This window comes from Eurosta solidaginis, chromosome 1 (assembly GCF_040869045.1).
Source record: "Eurosta solidaginis isolate ZX-2024a chromosome 1, ASM4086904v1, whole genome shotgun sequence".
Taxonomy (NCBI): Eukaryota; Metazoa; Arthropoda; class Insecta; order Diptera; family Tephritidae; genus Eurosta; species Eurosta solidaginis.
Genome location: NC_090319.1, coordinates 56733191 through 56739873, shown reverse-complemented (window position 1 = coordinate 56739873; position 6683 = coordinate 56733191).

Genomic DNA, 6683 nt, shown 5'->3' with positions numbered 1-6683 from the left:
GTATTTCCTAAGTGAAAATTCTTATATTTATTTATTTGTTCAAAATAGCAAGATTTAAGAGAATTAGTGGAATTTTCGCTGACAACACTGGCGAAAACAACAGAATTCCACCTCGCATCATAACAAGAGAATTCCACCTCGTTTGTCAGCTACTTAATTTGCACAGCTGGAAATCGTGGGGAAATGGGCAAAAGCCTGAAAGTCTAAAAGAATCGTGGTGAAAGTCGCGTACGCCTAAAAGTATGCAAAGACGTGCATTGAGTTGGGCCTTCAACGAGGTGGAATTGTACAACGCCGGCAACACTCAGGAGGCTAGCCATGAAGGTATGGCCTAATCTTCTAAATAGTTCGACTTGTGCGTTACGTAGCTCAACTTTTTTGATCAAACATAGCGCTGTCACCGAGTTTTAAACTATATTTCAGGTTTCAAGTCTCTATATATCCAGGAAGTTAAAAATCGATTGCAAGATTCCCAATTTAAAAATAGTTTTCTCAATATCTCGATCCATACGCCACCTAGTCGAATTTTTTTGATAAAATATTGCATTGTCACCGGGTTCTGACTTACGGCCCAAGTTTCATGTCTCTAGCTCATTGAGAATTTACTCGAAAATCGATCGCAAAATTCTCCCCGTTTTTAAAGGATTTGCAGTTATCTTGACTAGCGCGCCACCTAGCGGAACTTTGTTTTCTATAAGTTGTACTGTCACCAGGCCTCTAACTAAGTGCCAAGTTTCAAGTCTCTATGTAACCAGGAAGTTAGTTAAAAATTAAAATTTGTTTTCTTACTATCTCGATGGCACCTTGCGAATTTTTTTTTGATCAAATGTTGCATTGTCACCGGGTTCTGACCCACGGCCCAAGTTTCAAGTCTCTAGCTCACCGGCAAGTTACTCAAAAATCGATCGAAAGATTCCCCACGTTTTTCTGGGATTTGTAGTTATCTCAATTAGCACACCACGTAGCGGAACTTTGTTGTCTATAAATTGTATTGTCACCGGGTTTCGAACTATGTGCTAAGTTACAAGTCTCTAGGTAACCGGGAAGTTAGTTAAAAATGGATTGAAATATTCCCAAATTAAAATTAATTTTCCTAATATCTCGATCCATGCGCCACCTAGCGGACTTTTTCTGATAACGTATTGCATTGTCACCGGGTTCTGTCTTGCGGCTCAAGTTTCATATCTGCAGCTCACCGGGAAGTTACTCAAAAATCGATTGCAAGATTCCCCTAGTTTTTCAAGGGTTTGTAGTTATCTCACTTAGCGCGCTACCTAGCGGAATTTTGTTTTCTGTAAATTGTGTTGTCATCACGCTTCGAAATGTGTGCCAAGTTTCAAGTCTCTAGGACACCGGGAAGTTAGTTAAAAATGGATTGAAAATTCTCAAATCAAAACTAATTTTCTTAATATCTCGATCCACGCGCCACCTAGCGAATTTTTTTTGATCAGATATTGCATTTTCACCGGGTGCTGACTCTCGGCCCAAGTTTCATGTCTCTAGCTCACCGGGAAGTTACTTAAAAATCGATCGCAAGATTCCCTGCGTTTTTTCAGGGATTTTCGTTTTCGAGAGATTCATCTGCCACCTGGCGGCATTTTGTTTTCCACGCATTGTAGTGCCATCGACTCACAAACTATGTGGTAAGTTTCAAGTCTCTGGATCACCGAGAAGTTAGTGAAAAGTCGATCGCAAAATTTCCATTGTAAAATTAGTTTTCTGTATATCTCGATCCGTGCGCCACCTAGCCGATTTTTTTTTTCACTTGCATTGTAATGTCTCCCAGAACTGAACTATGTTCTAAGTATCAAGTATCTAGCTCAACGGGAAGTTATCGAAAAAGACTGTTCCGTGTGTCAAAAATTCGTATGGAAATGAGGAGACAAATATGAAAGGGACTAAATATAAAGGTAATAATAATAAAAATTGGGTATATTCATAGTTAAAATTAGGTATGTACTTAAAGTTATAGCTTTTTGACATAATTTCCTATGGGCTATCTGTCAAAAATGCCGCAACTAACTTCAAGTACGTACTATATTTCGACTATGGATATCATTGTGGACAAAACAAGTGTGATATCTTATCCGTCTACTGCCTGACAGGACGTTAAAGATGGCTACTTTTTCGCGTTTTGGCATCGTTTTGACAGGATGTTCAATATGGCGGTGCAAACGGACGGCTTTCTTCAGCGGGTGATAGAATGAGATACAGATATTTTCAAATTTGTGATGATTAAATCTTTATTAACCAACTTCTTTTAAAAAAGTGGGCGTGGTCCTTAACCGATTTTGCTTATTTCTATATAAAATACAAGGAACTTAATATGGGACCCCAGCGGGTTATTTTATTTATTTTTATTTTATTTATTTATTATTTAAAGTCGACGACAAACTATGGTCGACTGCATAATATAAAAGATATATAAATATACAACTCAAAAGATAAAATTTAAGATATATCGAGATTTCAACAATGTTATATTACAAACAAAGAAATATTAATGAACATTACTATTTAATTTCCAAATATAATAATAATAAGAAATATGAGTAGAAATAAGATCTTATGCCGAAATCTTATACTGGCGGAATGCATCAGATTCCGCTCAGCATGATATCGGAATGCAGTGGATTCCAATCTCCCTGTTGGAATGCATCAAGATTCCAATCAGCATGTCATGGGAATCCGGCAGTGCTAAGAGTAGTGTAATGAGGATACGCCATCACAAGGCATAAAAAAGTAACATGACCTGTGTTGTTGGAATGCACCGGATTCCAATCAGCTCGATGCCTGACCCATAAGATTATACTGCCGGAATGCATACGATTCCGGTCAGTGACTCATGAAAAAGCATGTTTTTTACGTTGTTGGAATGCACCAGATTCCAATCAACACAGTACTGTCTTGTTCCTTCTTAATGATACATGTTGATAAATGTTCCTCCATCCTTAAGCGAAATAGTTCCCGTTTTTTATCGAAGGAATAAAATGCCGGCAAATTAAATTAGCTTGTATCTCTTAAATTAGATAGGCAAGTATTGCATTACGTATAGTGGCAAAAGTACATTCAAGACTGATGCAGTTATACAAGTCATTGTAGTGCGCGCACCAGATAAGAAGAGGATTATTTTTAGCAAAGTTTCGTCGAGAAAGGGGTAAATAGAAAGGAACGTAGTGTCTGGATACTCTAGGGGGAACCGCAAAAAACAAGCGGCTGAGGAGGTCCGCGGAATCAATTTCTCCAATAATGAGCTTATGGATGAACAATACCCCCAGTAATATTCTCCGATTTTCCAGAGTGGGTAAGTTAATAAGAAGAAGTCTACTTCTGTATGGAGGAAGGTGGAGACTTGAGTCCCAATTAAGGCCGCGCAATGCAAATATCAAAAATTGCTTTTGAACTGACTCAAGACGCTTTATATGCTTTTGAGAAACAGGGGACCAAACGCATGAGCAATACTCGAGTATTGGACGAACCAGCGTTGTGTAAAGAACCTTAGTGAGGTACGGATCATCGAACTCTTTAGCCCATCTTTTAACAAATCCAATTAAACCCAAAGCTTTGTTGGCTATAGATGAAATATGCATGTTAAAATTCAATTTCGGATCAAAAAGGACACCTAGATCATTTGCAATAGATATACGCTCCAAAGGCGTACCATCTATTACATAAGATTTCAATGCTGGCTTCACTCGGTGAAATGTCATATGCTTACATTTAGAGCAATTTAAAGCTAGTAAATTTGTTGTGCACCAACATTGGAACGAGTCCAAGTCGGCCTGAAGAAGATCCAAGGAACTCAAATCGGTAGGACAGTAAGTGTAGCAAAGTTTTACATCATCCGCATACATTATAGTATGGGAATATAATATTGTCTGTGGCAAGTCATTAATGAAAAGGGCAAAGAGCAAAGGGCCTAGATGACTTCCCTGGGGTACGCCGGAGGAAACTCCGAACGATTCCGACAGATTGCACTTGAACAGGACTTTTTGGGTCCGGTTAGAAAGATAGCTTTTCAGCCACATTAATAGGTTAGGGGGTTAGAATATACCCGCGGTAGGTATGCCTGTATGTTATGGAATACGCATCTACTATGGGAGCAGCAAGGAAGGCAGTCGGCATGATGTAGTGGTGCTCAGTGGCTATTCATGTCGGCTGGGCGGGTTCTTGCCAACCTTACCGTCCCTGCGCCATAACAGGAAAAAGTTCCTATCATGCCTTTGAAAAAAAAACGTCAAAAGCGCAGAGACGACTCAAAACGCTTGAAATTCAAATTAAAACGACATCCGGTCGAACCGGATGCCACGGACAGACCGTTAAATTCAATTCAAAAAAAAACTAAACGCCAAAAAAAAATTACCGAACCGGACATGGCCGGTTACTAACGCTGAAATTCAACTCAAAAAAAAAACCTCTGAAAATTTAAAAGAAAAAAAACAAACAAAAAAGAAATGGGCCGAATATATAGAGGGGCGCCGCGGGTGTTGTTGCGACGCCCTGTGCATTTACCCACCCTCAAACCATGGCCACCGACGCACCTGTATTTCGGTGGCCCCTTACCTGTCCTACCTAGTGCCTTCTAAATAAACATGAACGTAAACATTCCCATTACACACACTTTATTTATAATTCATTGCAAGAAAACTTACTCAAAATGTATCTGGGTATATATCGGATTAATACGAGGTGAACCTCTTAATTCTAAAACTAACTAATGGTCAATCTTAAAAAATCACGATCAAGGATGAGGACTCGTTCATCACTGAAAGTTAACTAGGTTTTATATCTTATTCGCATATTCGCATCTCCTGTTAATGAGGATAATAAAAGAACTGAGTCTGCTTTGATTTTGCTTTTGCAAGATAATATTCCTTACAAACGATCTGGCCTAAGACCTTAATTGATTGCAACAATACGTATATACAGAGCAACGAGTGCAATACATCTAGATTTATACTAGGACTCATCCAAGTATCACAAAAAAAAAATGTACAGCGAAGGAAAGAAATAAAATCTCCTAAACCAATCCCCTTTCCTTATTTTGTTTTCCTTAGCGGCAATAGTCGCACTCTTTGTCGTTTTCAAATCCTTCTTACTATACCTAAAAGCTTTAGAAAAATGATCGCTCAGAAATTTTAAAAAGCCTGCATTTCTTTAAATTATTCGAATTAGCCGGATTGCTCGGACTATCCGATTAGATTCGCTTCGAATGATTCCAAGTACGTATGTTCGCACGTAACTTCGTTAAAACAGAGAACTGGAAAATTTTAATGTAATTATTGAATCATTAGTACTTCAGGAGTAAGTATTAGTAACTATGGTTAGGTAGTAGTATTGGCGCGTTAAATGCTACTAATTCTAGTTGAGTGTAATCGATACCTGTGTCGGTGTTGTAACTACGAATGTGGTTTGTTGGGTTTCTATGTACATGAGTGTGTTGTTTCGTGAAGAAGCACACCTTTCATATTTTATAATAAATTCGCTACTAAATCCTAATTACCCTTCGCCTCTTCAATCGTGTATTAATTAAAGATCGCTTAGTGGCTCTATTATCTGGGTTACCTTTTCTATTCTCTGGGTTGTTCCTATCGCACTTTATAAAGTGCTATTTGTTATTTCCAAATTCCTACTGTTTGTAAGCTAAAACGTAGCCCAAAGATGCTGACGTGATGATGTGCCAAAATATATATGCCAAATACGTGTGCATGACCATAGGCCTAATAGTTTATTGCTATTCCCACAATGACAATCCGCACCCTTATTTACCTAAATAGCTAATCATACATATTAAGGCTAGGTATGTGTGTTGTATGTTTATAAATCTAGTGCGAGCTACGTAATTCTACATATGTATTTATGATGATGCCTTCATTGGCCACTCTCTAATCTATATTATGGATAACAAGTAAGAAAGGTTAAGTTCGGGTGTAACCGAACATTACATACTCAGTTGAGAGCTATGGTGGCAACATAAGGGAAAATAACCAGGTAGGAAAATGAACCGAGGGTAACCCTGGAATGTGTTTGTATGACATGTGTATCAAATGAAAGGTATTAAAGAGTATTTTAAGAGGGAGTGGGCCATAGTTCTATAGGTGGCCGCCATTTGGGGATATCGCCATAAAGGTGGATCAGGGTTGACTCTAGAATTTCTTTGTACGATATGGGCATCAAATGAAAGGTGTTTATGAGTATTTTAAAAAGGAGTGATCCTTATTTCCATAGGTGGACGCCGTTTCGAGATATCGTCATAAAGGTGGACCAGGGGTGATCCTAGAATTTTTTTGTACGATATAGGTATCAAATGTAAGGGGTTAATGAACATTTTAAAAGGGAGTGGGCCTTAGTTCTATAGGTGGATGCCTTTTCGAGATATCGCCATAAAGGTTGACTCTAGAATGTGTTTGTACGATATGGGTATAAAATTAAAGGTATTAATGAAGGTTTTAAAAGGGAGTGGTGGTAGTTGTATAGGTGGTCGCCTTTTCGAGATATCGCCATAAAGGTGGACCGGGGGTGACTCTAGAATGCGTTTGTACAATATGGGTATCAAACGAAAGGAGTTAATGAGTATTTTAAAAGGGCGTGGGGCTTAGTTCTATAGATGGACGCCTTTTCGAGATATCGCCATAAAGGTGGACCAGGGATGACTGGGGTGATATGGGTATCAAATTAAAGGT